This window comes from Narcine bancroftii, chromosome 9 (assembly GCF_036971445.1).
Source record: "Narcine bancroftii isolate sNarBan1 chromosome 9, sNarBan1.hap1, whole genome shotgun sequence".
Taxonomy (NCBI): Eukaryota; Metazoa; Chordata; class Chondrichthyes; order Torpediniformes; family Narcinidae; genus Narcine; species Narcine bancroftii.
Genome location: NC_091477.1, coordinates 113,713,322 through 113,737,515, shown reverse-complemented (window position 1 = coordinate 113,737,515; position 24,194 = coordinate 113,713,322). Strand labels below are relative to the sequence as shown.

At 43.0% G+C, this 24,194-nt stretch overlaps 1 long non-coding RNA gene across 1 annotated transcript in view; it reads right to left on the bottom strand.

The window, feature by feature from the left end:
* Positions 1 to 22,986, bottom strand: part of LOC138743066 (uncharacterized) — a 116,196-nt gene extending 93,210 nt beyond the window's left edge. The window contains exon 1 of the long non-coding RNA XR_011344635.1: positions 22,906 to 22,986. This is a non-coding gene — a long non-coding RNA (uncharacterized lncRNA). The remainder of the gene's footprint in view (positions 1 to 22,905) is intronic.
* Between the last annotated feature and the right edge of the window lie 1,208 nt (positions 22,987 to 24,194).

The window sequence follows — 24,194 nt, the reverse complement described above, 5'->3', positions numbered from 1 at the left end:
TTCTTCTTTCTCTCTCTCTTCTTTCTCTCTCTCTCTTCTTTCTCATCTCTCTTCTTTCTCTCTCTCTTTCTTTCTCTCTCTCTTCTTTCTCTCTCTCTTCTTTCTCTCTCTTCTTTCTTTCTCTCTCTCTTCTTTCTCTCTCTCTTCTTTCTCTCTCTCTTCTTTCTCTCTCTCTTCTTTCTCTTCTCTCTTCTTTCTCTCTCTCTTCTTTCTCTCTCTCGTCTTCTTTCTCTCTCTCTTCTTTCTCTCTCTCTTCTTCTCTTCTCTCTCTTCTTTCTCTCTCTCTTCTTTCTCTCTCTCTTCTTTCTCTCTCTCTTCTTTCTCTCTCTCTTCTTTCTCTCTCTCTTCTTTCTCTCTCTCTCTTCTTTCTCTCTCTCTTCTTTCTCTCTCTCTTCTTTCTCTCTCTCTTCTTTCTCTCTCTCTTCTTTCTCTCTCTCTTCTTTCTCTCTCTCTTCTTTCTCTCTCTCTCTTCTTTCTCTCTCTCTTCTTTCTCTCTCTCTTCTTTCTCTCTCTCTTCTTTCTCTCTCTCTTCTTTCTCTCTCTCTTCTTTCTCTCTCTCTTCTTTCTCTCTCTCTTCTTTCTCTCTCTCTCTTCTTTCTCTCTCTCTTCTTTCTCTCTCTCTCTTCTTTCTCTCTCTTCTTTCTCTCTCTCTTCTTTCTCTCTCTCTTCTTTCTCTCTCTCTCTTCTTTCTCTCTCTCTTCTTTCTCTCTCTCTCTTCTTTCTCTCTCTCTCTTCTTTCTCTCTCTCTCTTCTTTCTCTCTCTCTCTTCTTTCTCTCTCTCTCTTCTCTTTCTCTCTCTCTTTCTCTCCAGCATACCACATCACAGTTATTGTAAAACCTAATTTCATGCTTTTTGTAAGACAGTGATAGAAGCAATTGTTCATTTTATCAAGTGAAGCAGTGATCACAAGACCGTAACACAGGGAAGATGGAGCAAGTCCCATTGGTGAGACCTGGTCAGAGAGCACTGGAAGCTTGATCATTTCCAAGAGGGAGTTAATGGACCATAATTAATAGGCCGTGATGACAGCGACGCTTAATTACACTCATTGTCACCAACACAACGTCTTTTCAAAGACCAGATGAGCTGTTAAACATGAAATTCCAACAATATTGTCCGAGGTTCACCAGCCCATCATTAGATTCAGACATGGCGACAGAAAGTGAAGTCTCAGTACCCCTTTTAAAGACATGATAACTATTAATTAACTACCAAATCTCACAGGCAGTGAAAACTGACTGGAACATCATTCCTACAGCTCTTAATCGCTGATGGGAATCTTAAAGTCTTTGCATTTTCCTTTCTCTTTTTTAACCCTCTTAATTCATTCTTTTTCCTTCTCTTTCGACATCAAATTCACTTCATCGAATCCATACTTGCTTCACAATTCTTCATTCCAATTAGTTAAGGAGATGAGGTATGATGTTGGCAGCCTGCATTTTTGTAGCACAATGACTGCTTATTGCGTACTTTCAGTTTTTGCCCCATTGCAGCAAGGTATGGCCTTGTACATTTTCATCAGGTAATTTCATAAAAGGCTAACCAGAAACCATGGTTGAATGCAGAGATCCTGGCCCTTCTCAGAGCTCATGATGCTGCCTTCAGGTCAAGGGGTGTAGGATGGCACTAAGGTCAGTCAGATCTGAACTCTCCTGTGCAATCCAGGAAGCAAAGTGAGGGTGCACCCAGAAGATCCACAGACAGCTGTGCGACACGAGGAGCATGTGGCAAGGGATTAAGACTATTACAGATCACAAGTCAAGCTTGCAAATTAAGAGACAATGACATCTCCCTTCTGGATGGACTAAACACCTATGCACAGTTACCTATGCACAGTTTGATGAGAAAAACAGGATGATGCCAAAGAAAGCTCCATGTCTCCCTAACGAACCAGCCCCTAGCATAGCCGAGGTGAGGAGAACCCTATCCAAGGTGAACCCACACAAGACAGCAGGACCAGACAACATACTTGGTCAGGTATTGAAGGACTGCTAAGACCAATTGATGGAGGTCTTCGTGGGCAAGATGAAGGAGATGATCGTGGACTTCAGGAGGATCAAGAATGACCACCTTCCACTACACATCAACAAGTCTGTAGTGAAGAGAGTGGAGAGCACCAAGTTCCTTGGAGTTCACTTCTCTAGTGACCTATCGTGGACGCTCAACATCTCCTCAGCTGTCAGGAAGGTGCAACAGTGACTGCACTTCCTGAGAAGTCTGAAGTGGACAAGGCTACCGGCAACCATCATGTTAACCTTTGGCCAGTTGCATCACAGTGTGCTACAGTTGCTGCAGAGAAATGGATTGGAGGTAAATCTATAGGACCGTAAGAATGGCAGAGAGGATCAGAGGAGTTTCCCATCCCCAAATATTAATGAAATCTAACAGGATCGTTGTCTGAAAAGGGTCCACAAAATCATTGAGGACCCCTTCCACCCTGTTCAGCTGCTCCCATCAGGAAAGGGATACAGGAGGATCAGAGCCAGCACCACCAGGCTGAGGAACAGCTTCTTCCCACAGGCAGTGAGAAGGCTGAACAACCAAAGGAACTGCTCACACTGACCATCCAAAAATCTCATTTGTACAAAACAATATTTATACAGATAAAATATTTGTCCTGCATTATTTGTCTGTATGTGTATTACGTCTGGTTGTGTGTCTGCGTGTTTTGCACCAATGACTGGAGAATACATGTTCGTCAGGTTGTACTTGTATCAGATGACAATAAACTTGACCTACGCAAGTGTCCCCCAAGTATGTGAAGACACCAGTTACTTGAGCTCAGGGTAAAACTGCTTACAGTAATTTCCCAGTGCTCACTGTGGTGGTGGAACATGGTAATGCAGGTGGGAGAATTCAGTGGAGTGCTCCGGCTGGCCCGCCTCCGATCTGGTAACTCCTCCCCGTGATTTTCCGATAAAGGCTGAGAGCCCTCGTCTCCTCCCTCAATTCTACGCTTGGATCTGGGCCAGAAGGTTTCAGGACATTAATGACTTTGGCCATGTGCTTCATGTCTGTGTGTGGTCATTGATCGAACTACAACCATTTTACTGACCAGATGCACAATCTAAATGGTATAGAAATGCAATCCCAGAAGGCAATAAAAAATGATAATTACAATGCAACTCATACCTGTAACAGGTCCAAGGCAACATTTCCTCCTGAATTAGGATGTAATTTATCAGCAGATTCCATACAAATAAAGCTTGTTAATTCAAGCAGAATATTTAATACTTGCAATATACTCCCCAACTTGCAACCTATCTGCACACACAACCAATTTTTTAAAAAAATATAAAATTGACATGGATTATGTTGTATTTGACAAACTATAACAGGGATACAGGACATGCAAGAGGAACAATGGTTGTAGTTACTTTGTTAGTCGACCTCCCAAGGTCCATAGGCTGGGCGACACCATCTTGAATCCTGTGTACATGCACGAGTCTTCGGTTGGCGCATGCGTGGTAGGTTCACGTATTGGACTTTTGTTGGTGCATGCGCGAATTCAATATTGTCAGGGCGCTTAACTCTCATGCACATGCCAACCAAACTCCAATACACGAACACACTGCGCATGAACCAACCAAAGACTCCCGCATGCATACAGGAGTCAAGATGGCCACACCCAGCCTATGGACCCCAGGATGTTGACTAACAAATTAAGTTTGCACTTTTTGGCTCTTACATACCCTGTATCCCTGTTATAGTTTGTCAAATACAAGATTTGATTAAAAGGTTTGCTTTAAGACTTTGGTACTCCATGCGCACAGTCAAAATTCCGACGTGTTCATTTCAGACTGCACTGATTATATTTGGTCCCAATTACGGTAACAAGTCGGGGAAGTTCCTGCATTTAATTTTAGCAACTTGTTTGTATCATTTGGGGTGGGGTGGTTAGCATAAAGCTATTACAGCACCAGTGATATGGTTTCAAATCTGGTGCTCTCTGTAAGGAGTTTGTATGTTTTCCCAGTGTCTGCATGGGTTTCCTCTGGGTGTTCCGGTTTCTTCCTACCCTTCAAAAACATACAGGGCTTGTATGTTAATTGGGGAATTAGACAGCAAGATCTTGTGGGCCGGTAACCATGCTGTGTGTCCAGCATGGTTTTCCAAATTTAAAAAATTGTGCGCTTGACCATGAGCAAGGTCTCCTGAAATATTTCTACTGAGACTGTAGGTTAACCTTATCGTGTTCCATATTCCAAATGAGCTGCTAGTCAAGTGGAGAGTTTCAGGTGGCTTTTGCAGCCATCCATCATCTTTCACCATCGGGATTATCTGGTGGCAAGTATCAAAAGATTCCCTGGGATTCTAAGTCTCTTCCATTTAACATGCCACATTTTCGCAGGAGATTAATGCAGATCCATGTTACCAAGTCAGAAATGAGACAGTTGTTGAAGGTTAAATTACAAATGAGATGTGAGTGAGCTGTCATATGTCCAAGTAGATGTATAGATGAATTGAAATTCTTACCTGTGGCAGCCAAACAAGATACACCAATTGCAACTGTACAAAATCAATTATCACAATATGCCAAAACAGAAAAAAGATATAATAAATATGAAAGGTTAAGAGTTGCAGCAACAATTCCGAGTGTAAAATCTGGAGTATTTGACTGAACCACCTCACTTGCTTACTAAACAACACATAAAAATGCTGGAGAAACTCAGCAGGCCATGCAGCATCCATATTAAAAAAAAAGCAGTCAGTGTTCCAGGCTGGAACCCTTACTCAAGAGCAACCCCTGTCCAAGGGATCAGGCCTGAAACGTCAACCATCTTTTACTTCCTATGGATGCAGCGTGACCTGTTGAGTTTCTCCAGCACTTCTGCGTACTGCATGTGTAGATGAAAGCTGAGTCGGCTAAAAGTCTTGGACTTGACACGCATCTTTGTTTCTTCCAGAACATGACAAATCTTTTAAAAAAAAAACGTTGGATCCGAGTCCGAGAAGGGTAGGTTTAAAGGAGGTCTGAGGAAGATGTGTTCTTACCAAGAGGGTTCCTGGAACACACTGTCTGACTAGGTGGTGGAGATAAGCATCTCATAACATTCAAGAAGAATTTAAATGAACTCATTAAATAGAAGGCTGCAGGAAACTATTGATATTTGGCATGAGAATAGACAAGTATTTAATGTTTGTTATCAACTCATTGGTCCAAAGGGCCCATTTTCTTGTTGTGACTCAATATGCAAATAAAATCAATCCACACAAAAGACTAACATCACTAAGAGAATGGGTTATTGCAACACCTGAAGAAAGAAGGGCTCAGGCCCAAAATGTTCGTTATCGGATTTTATTGCAACACCAATTTACTTTTATATGGGACTTTGAAAGAAAGAACCTACACAAGCTTTGTTTTTTTTTTAAATACTGGGTCATGCTCAGAGAGCTAATATCAAAGTGTCGTATTTTATGCAGTTTAAAAATTTAGCAGCCAATTTCAAAATATTTGTCTTTGTGTTTTAATGATGTACAAGATATGAATGCAGGCCACAATGCGAGGGAGAGGCCCACTGCTCTTCCATGGAATCCTTCGTGTCCAACACCCAGCAATAGATTTATCATCGCAACCCAAAGTTTTCCATATTATCGGCCTGGAATACCTGCTATATTCTGAGCCTCCAAACACCCCAACACCCATCAAGTAAACAGTTCTCCCTTCTCCCACTGGTCGGAGGTGCTGTAACACTCAGGCCCTTAGGTCCAGATTGGGCCACAGAGTTTTGCTATCAGACTCCTGAACTCCCAGAACATTTGGGGATAGGGGACTGGGGACTACTACTGTATACATCTTAATATTTTAATGTGGTCAACTTCTATTCTAACATAAATTTATGTAAATATGCTCCATGGTCCTGGAGAAATGCTATCTCACCTTTACTGTGTGAGCATGGTAAATAAAGGTGACTTGACATTCTACCTTCATATCAGTCAGAGATTATGAAAGTAATTCAAAAAAGGTCCCCACAGTGTTTGAAAATTTTGAATTGAAATTGGAAATTGAGCATCTAATTTTCTCTAAGTATCAACATGATGACGTCACATAACCATTGAGCATGAGTAGGCGGAGCAATGACCCTCCATCTGAGCAACACTGCCTGCCTAGCCACAAGAGAAATAAAATAATACATGCAGATCAGATGCCGTTAAGGTTACGTCACTCTCTCCAACAATACCAAATAAAGCAGTTAAGGGATTAGATTTAAAATTAATTTTAAAAAGTGCAGAGAAATTTTGAAATACTTTGTTCCAATATATCTCAAGACTCAGATGTCCAAAACATGTGAATTAATGAAGCACCTCCATTGTTGCATTTATCACAGCAAGGAGATAAATCCACATAAAAACCAAGATAGTTTGACTTTGGGCATTAGAGCCCTATGGACTACTTTAAATTGTAGGAGAGAGTGGCAGGCACATAAAGATGAGATATTAACCAATTTGAAAATTACACTCCAAGTTTCTTCAGAAATTAAAAGCTGTAGGACCTGTTCACAGGCTTTCTTTTTCAAATTTTATCTGAGGGAAACTCTCTCATTTCCAACAACATTTCATAAATGTTAGATACTGAACAATTATAGAAAGGTTGTAAATTAAAAATTGATTCAACTAAATTCTTATCATTTCTCTTAGGAAATGAGATCGTGAAAAATCTCTAATCTGTAGATACCAAAAAAAAGTATTTGGAAGACTGTATTTAACTGAAAGTTGTCCAAAAGAAGTGAGACTCTCCTCGACAATAAAACTTTAAAACATTTAATGCCCAGTCTATACCATTCTTTAAAGTTACATCCATCATGGAAGGTTTAAAGAAATAATTTTAAAAATAGGACTAGAAAGAGAAAAATCTCATTAAATCAAAATGTTTTCTAAATTGTATCCATATCCTCAAAGTATGTTTAACCACCAGATTATTAGTTAATGCATTTAAAGATGTATGAAGTGAGTATCAAAGAAGATCTTTTTTATAACAGAATTAGATCCCAAAGAGACAGTCTTCACAGTTAATATAATATAATCAAAACATAAGATTTTGCAAATTGACTGCCCAATAATAAAACCTAAAATTTGGTAAAGCTAAACCTCTATTTTTTTTTTTAAGTTTTTGTAAATGGACTTTATTTAAGTGAGGATGTTCATTCTTCCATAAAAAGACTGAATCAAAGGCATTAAAAAAAATAATAAAAACAAAATCTGGTATAAAAATTTAGGTAATATATTCATTTTAATAGAGTTGATTCAACCAACCAATGATTTTAAAAAAAGGTGACTAATTTGATGACATCCCTTTCATGTGTTTGGTTAAGGTGAGAAAAATTTCTTTGAATAAGTTTTTATAATTTTTAGTGGTTGTTATTCCCAAGTAGGTAAATTGATTTCTTACAATTTTAAAGGGAAAGTTAGTATTTATTGGTGCCAAATTATTCAAATGAAAAAAATCACTCTTATGTAGATTTAACTTATAACCTGAAAATTGATTAAGATGAGAGTTTAAAGAAAGCAATGAAGTCTGAAGATTGGAAATAAAAAGTAATAAATTTCAGCAGAAAATAAAACTTCGTGGGCTGTGCCCTTCCTTAAAATGCCCGTAATATCATTAGATTCTCGAAAAGCAATAGTTAAGGAGTCTAAAGCCAGGTCAAAAAGAAAAAAAAGTCCAAAAAATTCAGAATTGGCTGATCCATAGAAATCAGTGGAAGGATGTTATTCTGGCAGGAAGTCTGAGCAATGGCGCACCACAGTGTTGGGAGCCCTTTTGTTTGTGATTATATATAAATGACTTGAATGTAAAAGTAAATGGGTCGGTAAGTTTGCAGATGAGGCAAAGAATGGTGGAGCTGTGGACATTGTAAAGAATACAACAAACTATAGATCAGTTAGAGATATGGGCAGAGAAATGACAGATGGAGTTTCATCCAGAAAAATGCGAGATGTTGCACTTTGGGAGGTCAAATGTAAGGGAAAGTATACAGTTAGTGGCAGGATTCCTTAAAGAATAGATGTGCAGAGAGATCTGTGGGTCCTGGTCCATCGCTTCTTGAAAGTGGCCATACATGTAGACAAGGAGATGAGGAAGGCATTTGGTACATTTGGTGAAATTAATTATAAATTGAAGTCAAGCAACAGCTATAGAAAATTCAGGCGAGATTACTCAGACCATCGTGTGCAGTTCTGATGACTTCATGACAGGAAGAATGTGGAGGCTTTGGAAAGGGTACAGAAGAGATTTACCAGGATTCTGCTTTGATTATAGGGAAAGATTGGGCAAAGTGTGGGTGTTTTCACTGGAGCATCATGGGCTGAAGGAAAAACTGACTCGAGTTCCAAAAGACATTGATTGGGTGAATAGTCCGAATTACTCTCAGGGTAAAAATATCCCATACTAGAGGGCTGCTATAGTGAGGGATGGGGAAGTGTGATGTTTTCTACACACAGAGTGTGGTGGGTACCTGGAATGGGCTACCAAGAGATGTGGTAGAAGCAGATACAATGGTAATATTTAAGAGGCTTCTCAATAAATACATGAATTTACAGTAAATAGAGAGATCTATTATGTGCAAGCTTCAGAGTTAATTTGGGCATCATGTCTAGCTCAGACTCGTGTGCTGTTCCTGTGTTCTATCTCATTGCACTTCCCATGAGTCTTATCAGGCAATATCTGACACTGCCAGACATGTTCCTTTCTGGCTTGTGGACATTCCTGTGAGGCCAGTATTTATTGCCCATATGCCTTGGCCCATGAGGAAAGGTGAACGCCATTCTTCAATCATTACACTCCTTCTGGAGAAAACACTCCCATAATTGTTTCAAATGCAATAATAACTACAGATGCTGGAAATCTGAACCGTAAACAACTTGCTTAGTTATATATGGAGTGGTATAGTGGTTAGCGCCAGCAATCAGCATTCGAATCCCATGCTGTCTGTAAGAAGTTTGCGCCTTCTCCTTGTGTCTGCGTGGGTTTTCCCCAGGCCTTCAGTTTCCCCCCACCGTTTGAAACGTACTGGGATTGTAGGCTAATTGGGTGTAATTGCGCATCATAGGCTCAAGGGCTGAAATGGCCTGTTACCGTGCTGTATGTCTAAATATAAATTTAATATCATCGGGTGCATCAGAAAAGTTTGATACAATATCCCAGAATTTACTCCCAACAATATGAAGAATACAGTCCATTTCTTTGTTCGGAATTTTGACTAAAAGTTTTAATGGAGACTTTAACTCAATTAAAATTGTCACTACTAATTATTTCTTCATATGGGAAGATCGTAGCCACACCAACCTTAAAAGCTTCAGAAATGAATTGGAATCCATGGGTTAAATTTAAAAATGCATTAACAGAAATGCATTTATAGAAATTAGATTTAGGAACAATTAGAAAGGAAATTGTGATTTTGTAGGATATTGCTAAATTGATTCCAATGCAATTTTTAAGTGCTGTTAATGCAGTTTGGAATCCTGGCCAGAATTCACTCAGCCCCTGAGATGTAGGTTGCTAAATGGCAGTGAACCCTACATGTGCCTCACTAACTGGAAATCAGATCTAAGTTATTTGCCCAACCTGGAGAGGGAATACAATATTGACAGGAACAGATTAATAAACTTCACACAAATCGGGGCATTTATTTATGCATTCATTTTCTTCTCCTTTTTCTCTGCTAGGATCCATGAGGGAACCTGCCTTTATGTACCTTGCACTGAAGGTCTACGCTGTCTATGCTCTTAAGGCATTTGTTCCCTCAAGATAATTTGACCACTGAGATAAAAATTAATTAAACTTAAACCTCACTTCAGTTCCAAACTGCGTACGTTATCCAGAACTAACCAGAGAGTCACGAGAGATTCTAACATCCTAGTGGCCAGTCCATGATCTAAGTGAATTGCTTTTGGCATCCACAGTTTCCAGATGGATATGACCCCCAAAAGACTAAAACCATGCACCCCAGATCTCCATGGTTCATTCAGTTTTAGGAACATTCTATTTATTGCTCATTCCTTTCAGGGAAAGGCATTTATTCTGAGAATCAGTCAGCCCTATCAAATGGTTCTGTAGGCAAACTAACAAGCTTTATGCAATAATCTGGTCAATTTTATGATCATCATGTAACTTTGCAGTTTCACCAATTTGAATGCATTTGTCGTTAGTCTATGGCCACAATCATTACAAACAAATACATGGAAAATCTAATGCTCTTGATGAACAGCAAGTTACAATAGATTTCAGATTTATTATCAGAATACATACATGACATCACATACAATCCTGAGATTATTTTACCTGTGGGACAGGCAGGATTAGCACTTTATTGGTAGTGCAAAAAACTGTACACAGTCTATATATGTAAACAAATAGCACAGGTAAGAGTCCTTAAATGAGTCCCTGATAGAGTTTGTTTTTGGACGGGTAGCAGCTGTTCCTGAACCTGGTGGTGTGAGTCTTGTGAGCCTATACTTCTTTCCTGATGGCAGCAGCGAGAACAGAGCGAGTGCTGGGTGGTATGGATCCTTGACGATTGCTGCTGCTCTCTAACAGCAGCGTTGCCTGTTCTCAATAGTGTGGAAGGTTTTCCCTGTGATGCGATGTCCACTACCTTTGGAGGGCTTTACGCTCAGAAGTATCACTGTCACCATACCAAACTCTGATGCAGCTGTTCAGCACACTTTCCACTACACCTCTGTAGAAATTTGCCAAGGGTTCTGGTCTCATGCCAGACTTCCGCAAACTTCTGAGGAAACAAAGCCATTAACGTGCTTTCTTCACGGTGCCATTGATGTGTTGGGTCCAAGAAAGAGCCTCCAAGACAGTGACTCCCAAGAACTTAAATTTTCTCACCCTCTCCACCACTGATCCCTCAATGATCACTGGATTGTATACCTTCAACTTTCCCTTCCTGAAGTCAACAATCAGTTCCTTAGTTTTGGTAACATTGAGTGCAAGGTTATTGTTGGTGCACCATTCAGCCAATTTTCAATCGCCCTCCTGTATGCTGACTCATGGCCTTTTTAAATTAAAATCTGTGATACTAGATCATGATGGTGCCATAGCTTTGATTATTTCTTTGTAAAGGATTTTTAGGTAGAGCTGGCCTGATGAACCATTACACAGATCCTTGGAAACCTAAAGACAATTCAGCTGCAAAATTACAGCAATTGCAAGACCGATAACAAGCCAAGAAAATATCAACAACTATTTCACAGCAAGCACAACATCAACGGGCTAAAAGTACAAAGGCAGAGCTGGAAAGCACACCATCCTATCAGTTTTAATGAAGGGGTGCACACAGCTGATTAATGCGCTTTTTCACAGCAGGTGTTAATCGACCTGATGCTCCTTCACAGTATTTCATTGCAAATGCACAAGTTTAAACAATGGATAAACACGAAATACCACAGGGTGGAATCCTGTCTGTTGATGGAGATTTTTTAAAATGACACTTCTAAAAGAAGGTCCCGTGTGTTTTTTAAAAATTCATTCCTGCAATGTGGATGAGGCATTTTCAGAGGGCAACTAATCAGTAGGTCGACAGCATCGAGTCCACGCTGCTGAAGATCCAGCTGCGCTGGGTGGGTCACGTCTCCAGAATGGAGGACCATCGCCTTCCCAAGATCGTGTTCTATGGCGAGCTCTCCACTGGCCACCGTGACAGAGGTGCACCAAAGAAGAGGTACAAGGACTGCCTAAAGAAATCTCTTGGTGCCTGCCACATTGACCACCACCAGTGGGCTGATATCGCCTCAAACCGTACATCTTGGTGCCTCACAGTTCGGCGGGCAGCAACCTCCTTTGAAGAAGACTGCAGAGCCCACCTCACTGACAAAAGACAAAGGAGGAAAAACCCCACACCCAACCCCAACCAACCAATTTTCCCCTGCAACCGTGTCTGCCTGTCCCGCATCAGACTTGTCTGCCACAAACGAGCCTGCAGCTGACGTGGACATTTACCCCCTCCATAAATCTTCGTCCGCGAAGCCAAGCCAAAGAAGAAGAATCAGTAGGCCTAAAATCACACAGCACAAGGACAGTTCATTATCTTGAGTGAAAGAAATGGTGCTTGACTGTGTCTGTGCTGTACGATTCTATGGTTTTGATAAACTAATGTGCAACTTCTGAGGAGCTGTTACATGAACATCCCATTCCCCAGATAAATGACTGTCCAATCTGCTTGCTTTCCACCATGTTCAGAGAAGAGCTATTGTAGGTGACAGTGACAACAGAGAGAGACACACAAGAGACTGCAGATGCTGGAATCTGGAGCCAATAGCAAACTGCTGGAGGAATTCAGGAGGTGACGCAGCATTTGCGGGGGACAGGAGAATGATTTTTCTTCCAAAAATAAGCTTTATTCACAAGAGATTTTTTTTCCCCACAAAAAAAGCAAAAGTATTCAAAGTCTTTTCACGTCCGTGGTGTCACATCCATACATTTCATCAATGTACATTGTTACATTTGCTCTCTATTTAGAACCATTACTGTTGGCATCTTGTCATTACTCTGACTTCTGCTGTTTGAAGGACTTCCCCTCAAGGCCTAGTAACAGAAGGTCTCTAGACGGTTGTCTGGTGGAGAAATCATCTACGAGTCAGGTCGAAATCCTGCTTTAGCACTGCAAGTGGAGAGGAAAGAAGAGGAGACAGAAGCCAGAAGGAGATTGGTGGATCAGGGAAGGGTGAAGCATGATGGTCCCAGCTTGTGGCATAGAGGGATGGAATTGGGAGATGGAGGAGGAGCGAGGTGGGAGAGAAGGTGGTGGAGGCAGCTGCTTGGGGCCAGGAGGTGGGCAGGCGATGAACAGTAACAGTGCTGGAATCTGACACAAGGAAAGTGATAATAGGAACTGAAAGCTGGAGGTAAGTAGAACCAGATGGGGGAGGGGACTGATGGGTGAAATTAGGAGAGAGAGAGACGGGAGTAAAGGGGGGGGGGGAAATGAGATAGAACATAACTGGGAGGGGAAAAAAAGGAGGATTAGAAGGAGGGGGAGGAAAACACAGGAATAGAGGATTACCTGAAATTAGAAAATTCAGTGTTTATCCCAATGGTTTGTAAAAATCCCAGGTGAAAAATGAGGTGTTTATTGTTCTCCGAGACAATATGTTAAACTTAAAACAGCTTTACACTCCAATTCAAAGTTCCAAGGAAGCAGACCACTCAAGGACACAGCATTACAATTGTACTTTTGATCTGTAGGTTCATTGTGGCACCAATTTCACCTGCTGTGAGATTTTGATTAATTGCTTAGCAACAGCAAAATGAATTCTGTATGTTTCATCTATACTTCTGCTAAACCACTTGGTCTCATTAAAATGAGAATGAATCAATTAATTTCATATTGCACCAACATATCTGAGACTTGCAAGTGCTATGTCTTTGGCAGACACAGGCTCAAGTTTGAGAAATTCCAGCAAGTTTTAGTGAGTATATGGAGCAGGGTCAAAGTGGAGCAGCATTTATCGCTGCTGCCTGATAACACCAGTGACCCAAGTTCGATTCTGACCTTGGAAGCAGTCTGGGTGGCATTTGTACATTCGCCCTGTAAAAGCATTGGTTTCTTCCAGGTATTCTGGATTCTTCCGAAAGATGTACTGGTTAAGTCATTGAATCATAAAATTGTGCAACAAGAAACAGATCATCTGGCCCACCAGGGCCATGCCACACCATAGGCCTATTTACTCTTCTTGCGGGCAGTGAGAACGGTGAACAACCAAAGGAACTGCTCAGACTCAAGACTCAATTTATTATCATGTAATAAAAAGAGTGTCATATTGCACAAAGTTGCTTTTGTCTGCTGTAAGGCAGACAGATTCGCCATTAGCAGATATTGCCTGGAGCCACACAGTCAAAGAAAGAAGCAAAAGAGAGATCCCCCAGGATCACTGAGCATCCATGGATTCGCCTCCAGCCCTCCCGCAAAGTCTAGTCCAAAACGTCACCAACCCGAGCTCCAGAACCCAACCTCTGATACAATTAGGCAGCCTTCAGTGTCCTCAGCACCTTCTCGCCACCCGATTCCGATACCTGGTACCCCTTCAGCTAGTTTCAAGCCAGACTCCAGCTGTCTGCAGCCTGGTGTGGGTTCATTGACTTTTTTCTTCCATCATGTGTACAAAACAATATTTATTTATTTGTATAGAAAAAAATACTTGTTCTGCATATGTATTGTTTGTCTCTCTGTTTTGTCTGGTTGTATGTCTGCACGTTTTGAACCGAGGACTGGGAAAACACTGTTTCATCAGATTGTACTTGTTCAAATCAGATGACAAACTTGACTTGGCTAATCCATTTGGCCTACAGTAGAATTGTTGCATTCTATGCCTTGTCCAAGTAACAGTCCAAATGCCTCTTAAACATAGTACAGTAGAATCCCAATTATGTGGCACTTACAGGATCGCAGATGTCAGATATGCAAATTGTCCATTTGACTGAGACTCATTCTTCCAATGCCTAACTAATACACCTGTATTAAGAAAACACCATTTAAAACATAAAAGACAGTGCAAAATGTAATTTGAAAAAGATTAGTATTGTTATCTTAATGTAAAGTTCACTTTAATCAGAAAATTCCCGTAACTTACATTTAAATTTAAATTCAAACCCCAGTCGCCGGTGAAGTAAGAGTGTTGCACTAGTCACTAGGTCAACTGTGCCACCATCATAATTAAGCCCCTTCCCCAAGATTACAAAAAAAGCCTTACTAATATACATAATACTAATAAAGATAAAGACTCTTACTAGGTGGGGCGATGGCGATGGCAGACCGAGAGGGGGGCGTGGGGTCCCCCAAAGTGTAGGGACACCGTTTGGAACTGACACTGGAAGTCTAATCCCAGCAACACTGGGGCGCACAATTGGGGAAGGACGAATAATTTAAAGTGGGTGACCGTCACGCCCTGTACTTCCAGCGTGGCGATGCAATACCCCTTTATCCCAGTCGAGTGCGACCTCGTCGCTAATGAGATCCTCTGGGTAGTGGGGATAATGTCAAGTCCCCAACGGAGGGCCAGATCTGGCTGGATAAAACTGTCAGTTGACCCAGAGTCAAATAAGCAATTGGTGTAGTGTCCATGCACTTTAATCAGTTCCATTGCTCTGGTGAGGGGATGAGAGCATTGCTGGTTTAATGTTATTGAAGCAGTTGACAGGCGAGTTTTGCGCGATGACGTCACGCAACGGGATGACGTCACGCAACAGGATGACGTAGTCAACGCTCGAGGAGCAGGTTGGAGAACCTCCCGGAAGTGCTGTTGTGGCGGGTGAATGGTAAGTAGTGGGGTTTGTAGTTGCTCGTGATCGGTGGTCGGGCCCTGGCGGTCGTCAGCGATGGACGCTAGGGTGAGCACCTGGTTGGCCGCGGGGGTGTCTGTGGCGGCAGCAGCAGCGGCGGTAGCGTCGGCCCCGGGGGTGTCCGTGGCGGCGGCAGCAGCGGCTGTAGCGTCGGCCCCGGAGGTGTCCGTGGCGGCGGCAGCAGCGGCGGTAGCGTCGGCCCCGGGGGTGTCTGTGGCGGCGGCGGCAGCGGCGGTAGCGTCGGCCCCGGGGGTGTCCGTGGCGGCGGCAGCAGCGGCGGTAGCGTCGGCCCCGGGGGTGTCCGTGGCGGCGGCAGCAGCGGCGGTAGCGTCGGCCCCGGGGGTGTCCGTGGCGGCGGCAGCAGCGGCGGTAGTGTCGGCCCCGGGGGTGTCCGTGGCGGTGGCAGCAGCGGCGGTAGCGTCGGCCCCGGGGGTGACTGTGGCGGCGGCAGCAGCGGCGGGCGAGAGGCAGGCCATCACCATGGTTGCGACGGTGGGTTGCCCCTTCCGGGTTCGGCGTCTCCGTGACGTCAGGCGTTGCCGTGCAGGGGAGCCCTCGCTCTCATTGGACGAGAGCTCTGGGGAAGAAGAGTTTGAATGGGATAGTGGCGGTTGGGCTTCACACGAGGCACTGTGTTTGCTGGCGGCCATTTTAGACCTACAGACTGCAGCAAAGTGGACGTTTTTAAGGCACTTCTGGCACCTGGCTTTTCTTGCTGGGCACTGGGACCTGCTGTGCTTGTTCCTCCCGCAGAAATAACATTTTGGGTTCGCACGGGGCAGGGTAGCAGCAGCCGACAGGCCGTCAGGGGTAGGGTAGAAGGGCACTCTACTCACATCAGAACGAGGGGTCCAGTCCCTAGAGAGCTCGGTGGACTTTAAGGCTGCATCCTCCATCGTGATTGCAATCCGGGCCACGTCCTCTAGTTTTTCTACCCCTTGTTCGAGCAAACGCAGCCTCACTTCGTTCGATCGGAGCCCGGCCACATAGGCATCCCGGACGAGGTCGCTAGTGATCTCGGCAGCAGTTTTGTCCACACAGTTACAGTCCTTGCCCAATGCCTTTAGTACTTGTAAATATGCCCTGCTGGACTCGCCGGGCTGTTGTTTCCTCGACGCAAGCATGAGCCGGGCATGAACTCTGTTCACCGGTTGATCATACAGTCCTTTCAGTACCTTTATGGCTGCGGTGTAAGTGGTCTCATCCTGGATGTTCTCGTAGACTCTCAAGGACACCATAGACAGCAATGCTGTTAGACGCTGGTTATCCTCCTCCACCTGAATGAATCTCAGGAAGTTTTCAAAGTTCAGCAGCCAGAAGTTAAAGGCTTTGAAGGCTGTAGCTGACTGTGGGTCGATATCAAGTTTTTCTGGCCGAGTTAAACGCTCCATCCCTTTCAAAAAAAATTCCTTTTGCTAATAAAATTGTAGAGCTCGTCGAAAGAACCAAAGACTTGTTGATCCAAACCAAGGCTTTTATTAGCAAAAGACCGGAGCTCTTCACAGGTGGCCGACCAGTCCGGAATGATCCGACCTGGCTAGGGACACAACCCTTTAAGGCCCAAACAATAGGTGTGGCTTAGCTCTCAGCCAATCGCTGTAAGCACAGTCTAGATACAGTAACTATATACACTATGTACATTGGTGATAGATCTGTACTATCACAACTAGTCACTAGGTCAACTGTGCCACCATCATAATTAAGCCCCTTCCCCAAGATTACAAAAAAAGCCTTACTAATATACATAATACTAATAAAGATAAAGACTCTTACTAGGCAGGGATAGGGAGACACTGAGAGAGTAACCCAGTGGTGAGTGGCATCAGCCAGCCTCTCATTCCCATGCAACTTTATTGAAACTTTATTCAAACAGTTGTTGCAATCGGGGCACTCCACTGCTGAACGTTTGCTCCCATCTTCTCCAAGGTGTTGCATTACATGAGCACCTTTACCACCCTGACAACCCAACTCACCTCCACCCAACTGGTCAGCGCACCTTACTTACACTGACGACCAATTTCACCTCATGCAAGTGCTCCGGTCAGGCCCTCGGCGCACCTTCCTCGCGCCGACAACCCGACAGACCACCACACAAGTGGCAACAGTGAAAAGAACGCACACACGTGGAGGGGCATTGCTAGTTCAGCAGGGCAAGCTTGCACAGGTCCAACGAAGTCTTAGCGCTCCCCCATGGGGTCCATCTGCCCAGTCTTATTTATTTGATTGATTGATTGATTGATTGATTTCCTCCTTTTTTGTTTGAATTTCTGCTTGATTGAATTCCAGATAATGGGGATTCTATTATAAATGTATTTGATTCCTCCTCTGGTAGCAAGTTCTCGACATCAGTTATTTCTCTGTGCAAAATCCCTTTTAAAACTCCTTCATCCCACCTAAAGCAGAAGCCCTCTTGTTTCTGATAATCCAACCATAGGGGAAAAGATTCCACTTATCCCTCCTATTTATACCTCTCTCATGTCTCCTCTCAACCACCTTTGCTCCAGAAGAAACAAGCTCAGTCTATCCAATCTCTCCCCACAGCTACTGATCACTGATGCAGGCCACTATAAACTACTTAATGCAGTTGGGTGGCAAGGAAATTGAGGGGAATTGATGAACATATGAGAGAGAAAAGGTTTCAAGGAAATAAAAAGGGGGATTGGGCTGATGAAATGCTATTGGGCATCTTCTGCAGTGATGGGAATAGTCTGGTGTAGACTCAATAGCTCTCAAGGTCACAAGAGCAGAGAAGGCAGCAATTTCATGCTCTTCAAGGGACTTTGCCAACAAAATTATGCCTCTCAATTCAGCAAATTACATTTAACAATCATTGCTTTGGACAACAAGGTGCATCAGATCATCCCGAGATCCATGTGCCATACAAAGCCACATCTGTTTATTCATTTGTTTTTATTTTCCCTCGCAGATTCTGTCCGGTCAGTTAAGTATTCCTGCATTTTCTTTTGTTTAAATAACATTTTATAGTCAGAGAAAAGTGTCCTGAGAAAACTGATACAAACAAAAAATCCATTGGAGGCTTTGGAAAAATGGGAAAGGTGGAAACAGAGCAGAGGAAAGGTAGCAAAAGAAAATGACTGACACTGGTTCATAAGACAAATCAGTTCTTTGTATATATTAAAAAAAGTTAATATCTTGAGCTAATGTTTGTAAATTTCCATGTTTCGGTGAAACACAAGTATATTGTGGCTTGAAATGTGGAGAATCTGAAAGCTACTGAGATTTCTTGTCACTACGCAACACACCAGTTCTAAAAGGCTTTCAACTTTACTCCAGAGATTGAATTAAGTCTCTATTGGGTGACAATAAAAATCAAATAAAATGCTCCAAGGGGCATGTTTCTGTCTGTATCATTAAAGGGAAAGTATTTGCAAAGACCTGAAGCGATGACCAGGTTGAGTGTACAAGTCTCAGCGAGAAGGAACAGGAATTGCATTGTAAACCACAGTCATGTTAAATACTGACAATGTAGTTTTAAAAGGCATCCTATAATGAATAACCTTGTGCAGTGGATGATGCATGAAATGTCTTTCTTTCTAGATTGTGTGTGTGTTTGGAGATAGTTTATGCTTTAAATTCAACAGCTCAGGCTTCCCGTTTAATGAAAATAGCATTTTTAAAAATGGTTATTGAAATTCATCGACTCATCTCATTTCCAACCCCCTTTTCTCTATCTAGGGAGAGGTCAAGTTTGGCAGAAGTGTACTTCATCACCTTTCCTCCCTGAGTGCTTCCATTCTACACAGATTAAGTACATTAGAAGCAGAAACTAACAAGATAAAATGAATGATAAAATGCCCTTCTGCCCTCTGTTGAGCTAGCAGATGGCTGACAGCAGGTTCGCACCATAATTAGGTGACATAAATGAAAGGAAATACTTTCTACACATTTTCTAAGTGGTTTGGAGGTAGAGAGAGATCTGACAATCTGTATTTGCATTCTAACAAATTGATATTCATATGTATTATTCATTCATAAAGGGCACATTAGCTTTACAGTACCTTGAAGGTGACCTGTACCAGGCAGCTTTAATTAAGGTAATGTTGAATTTGTTAATTGTTCAAAAAGAAATTACAAGTCCCTCATCACAAATAGGAAAATAATAAAGTTATTGTGATTAAAGTTGCTTGTAATCATCAGATACCAAGCACAGTTAATTGGCATCTCGAGATGATGTTGAGATGAAGGAAGCTGGAACTGAAAGGAATACATTTGCCATGGAGATGGCGAGGCACAGATTTTCTGGGCTTATTCAAAGGATAACGGGTTTAGTGTTGCGAAGGAAGATTGACGGTTACTGGCCGATACCCAGTGAAGCCAAGAATAAGAGGCAAGCGGATGGCACAGATAGAGTAGGGGTTAGTACAAAGCTATTATGATGCCAGCGACCCAGGTTCGAATCCAATGCTATTGGAAGGGGTTTGAAGGTTCGAATCCAATGCTATTGGAAGGGGTTTGAACATTCTCCCCGCGACCCATGTGGGTTTTCTCTGGGTGCTACGGTTTCCTCCCGCCTTCCAAAACATCTGGGGTTGGTAGGTTAATTGAGTGGCATGCATCTCATGAGCTAGAAGGGCCTTCTACCATACTGCATCATCAAAATAAATCTCATCGAAGCATGTCATATCCTCAGTGGGATTGATGACAAGCAAAGGTTGATAAATTTTGAGCATTTCAGTACATGGCAATAAAGGACTCTTGAAGGTAGAGACTAATTCGAATAGAAATTGAGGACTATGATGTTTCAATAAACAAGGATATTTTGTTTTCTTGGTCTTTGTGTGGGTGCTTTTGATATAATACAATTGGATTAGAGAATCATGCGGTGTTGCTGGTTCTCAATAATGTAATTGCATCACAGACATTCATTCAGTCTGCAATAAATTCCATCAACAGCCATACCCTGAGATAGTGATGTATTCAAACAGAGCTCAAATGGCATAACTGGGTACAAAGCAAAAATTTGCAGCAGGCCAAAAGCAAAGCTCACATCAGTGGCAATAAAATCCAACATGTCAAGGGAAGAAGGAACAGGATAGACTGGAATGTCATTAACAAGCACAGTGAGGGGCCCATGACAATAAATTGCTATGCCAAGGACAGATGTAACTGCTACGTGGGGACTTTGTGGTGCGCTGTTAGACAGAATCGGACATACACAAGGTAAAGGCTGAACAACAGGCTTTAATCCACAAAAACCTCCACAGAGTCAGGCTGTCTGTGGCTGCAGCAACTCAGCGTGAGGCCTCGGGAGGCCGGCGCAGGCTTATATCCCGGAGGGTGATTGACACCCGACCGAGTGGGGCTTGATCCATTTATGCCGACTGATTGGCAGCCGGCCAGGTGTTGTCCTGTCCCCTTACTCACCTGCAGGTACAGAGGTTGCCCCCTGCAGTAGGCAGGTGATGTACCACCACAGACTTCCAAACCATACAGTACCAAAGCAGGCCATAGACAGTGAATCATTGTTGCTGACCATTGTACAACTTGTGTACAGGCTTCAGAGATCCAAAGGCACTCAAAATTGGACCTCTTCTTTTTTTTTTAAATTTTTTATTTTTCACACCATAAATCACATGCTGCAACAAATTGCACGTTAATAAAGACAGTTACCCAACATCAATACACGCTCATGCACAACCTGCTATGAGACCGTGAATAAAATGTGCAAGTCAAGCATCGATGCTTCGATAACACAGATGAACTGATCTTTGCCACAGAAAATGGAAGTGTACTGTCAAAAAGAAACAGTGGAAACACAAGAAGTAGGAAATTATATCTGTGAGTTCAAAGTGACGTGGAATTGAGGCAAATAAAAGGTGGTGCAGTGTTACACACAATTCCTGCCGGAGCCTGTAATCATACTCAGACCACTGTATCACTGGATGAACAAGGATGAGGAACAATGAATACAAAGCATGAAACTCTCCTCAGTTTCAGGACAAGGAATACATGCAATTTGTGCTGAAATCGAGACAGAAGACTCTGAAGTATTCAATGTGTAAGAATCCAGCCCTGTAACAAAACTTCAGTCTATGGATGCCTATACACCTGGTCTCCCTACAATCACGAACATCTTGAGTGGGTGCAATCACAGGAGAAGGGATTCACCATTTAGAATCATTCTTTTACTCTGCAACCTCCCTCAAAATCAAATGAGAGCATTTTTACCTCAGACGGAAGTTGTATCTTCAATGCTCACTGTTTGGTTTTGATGATATAATCTTGATTGATCCCAGATGCAGGTGTAGGGAGTGTTGCATTTTATATTTGTAGACTATCCACTTTTAAAATAGTTACCAATTTAGAATGAAATAATTTCTTCCCTGAGATTTGTGAAACTTTGGAATTATCTACCCCAGAGACTGGTGGAGACAGCTTATTAAATACACTCCAGATTTGGGGGAAATCAAGAATTATAGGAGTAAAGCAGACAATCGGAGCTGAGCAGATCAGCTTTGATCACATAGAATGACAGAGAATTCAAGAAGTGATATACAGATGCCTAACCTTTTATCCAGGATCATTGGGACCAGCTACTTGCCGAATCTTCCAGATTTTGGAATAGTTTTGATTTCGGTCCCTTTAAGCAAATGCCTTGTCCCCTAGACCCTGCCTTATGTCCCTCCTGGCCATCTGTCCTTTGCTCACCAAGGCTAGATTATTTTGCACCCTAGGCTAGGCTGAGCGCAGGTTGGGTGGAGGGTGCTGACTGGGCTGAGCCGTGTGCCATACAGGAGGCTGTCTACCAATGCTTCAGTCAGGTGGAGGTCGGGGTGGCCCAGGAGCTCAGCCAAAATGATGGCCCTTGTCAGCTGCTTCAAGCTGGTAGCCAAGTAGGGCAGAAGGCTGGACCAAGGTGGACAATCAGGGTCAAGTGGACTCTGGCATGAGAGGCCATGGCTCCGGCCAGAGCAGCCACCTCTTTGGTGCAGAGCTGCAGGAGGATTGGGCCATCAGGGCATTGGAGCCAAGTGCCAGCGGCTTTCAGGCACTCCACCAGCTCGTCGGGCCGGCCCTCAGATACACCCCAGTAGCACAGCACCATCCATCGTGTCCCCCCTTCCCCATCTAACTCTCAATGTGCCAACAAGGATGCAGTGCTGCCAAGCCCAGAGCGCCACACCAGTTCGAAGATGATGGCTCGAATGCGAGAGCAATGACAGCCTTGAGCCAGTTGTCGCCTCTTCTATCCCACCGTGTGCTGGGGGCCGAGAATCACTTTCCACTGAAGGAAAGACAGAAGGTAAGATGGAGGACTGGGGGGGGGGGGGGTCCCTCTCTGAAAATGGAGAATTTACTATGGAAAATTAACATTTCTTATGTGTAAAAACCATATTTGATGGGCAGATGTCATCTACCAAAAATAGTGCCAGTTTTTGAAGGTTGCCGGTGTTCAGAATCCTGGATAACAGATTAAGCACCTGTGTAGCCTATTCCAGCTCCATTTCACAATTTTCTTCATTTGAATTAAATATCAAGCCAAAATATTTGTCTGGAGGACAATGAAGATGTTGCACCTGCTATAATCTCCTGATGTCCTGCTGAATAAATAACACTTCCACAATGAATTAAATGTTCGGACTCGCCATTTACTCACATATCAATCATGTCCAAATGATGCACTGCACACATAAACGTACAAAGGGATATTAGTGGAGAATGTAACCAAAGGCAAACCTTTTGCAAGTGCAGGAGAACAATGCTTCTTTGCAGACAGCCCATAGTTTACATAACGCTCATAGGTGACACCACAGGCAACAGTAACCAAGGCAACTTATTATACAACAGTTTTGGCAGCCCCCAGATACAACTCCCAATCAAGCAACTTAACAATACTCCCACGCTCGCCTTCCATTCTCCCACTTGATCGGAATTATCAGTCTCATTGCGAATTTTCAAGAATCGTTTTCTTATGCTGTCCATCAAGTTGGAGGATGACTTATTACTGCTCTTCGATTCCAGAGGAAGTTGATGAGTCCAAGTTGGAACCCACAGGCTATAACAGATGGGACAGGAGTTTCATAGGCCAGGTGAGTTGTTTGCCTGGAAGCATTTCCACTGGACTCCACTTGTTCCTGTCAGGAGGTCTCCAGTTCTCAATGCCTTCCCATTCACCTCAGTCACTGGCCAGGAACCCCATCAAGTTTTCAAGGGTTTTTACTCTCGACCCTAGCAACTGCAGACTTTCTTGTTTAACTTGGATGTTGCGTGTGTGGAATTAATACCTTCTCCCTGTGATTTTCCCTCTCTGGGTGTTCTGGTTTCCTCCCACATCACAAGAACATGCTGGTTAATTGACCAATGGTGAATCAGTGAGTGGTAGAATCAAGGGGAGCTGATGAGAATGTGGGGAGAATTAAAAATGAGGTTTGTGTAGGATCAATATATGGGTGGTTGTGGGTTGGCACAGATCTAGTGGGCTGAAGGGCCCATTTCTCAGAAGAATCTCTTGGGGGTGAGGAGGGTTTGGGAATCAAGTAGTTCCAATATTTGTTTTTAAGGAAGCTTTAAAGACAACTTTGAAGCATTTCTCTTACCTCCTGGAAATGACTTCCCATGATGGATCTTGCTGGTTTCAGGCCCACTGTTTAAAGACTTACAGCATGGTTACAGGCCCTTCTGTCCCACTAGCTCAATTACACCCTTGATTCTCCTTGTTTATGCTACCAGAGAGTTTGGAGATTGTGCAGAAATGCAAACTCTCTTTGGGTTACTTACTACAAGTAGACTAGGCCCAGGTACCATACTAAACATTCCTTTGTAAAACGACTGAAAGCTGAACTGGAGTACGGGAAACCAGAGCAAGTAAATTTGTCATCAAGGTCTGCCTTCCACTTGGAGGCTGCCCCTGCCAGAGAGAAAGCGTTCAAAGTTTTTCCAAGTTCT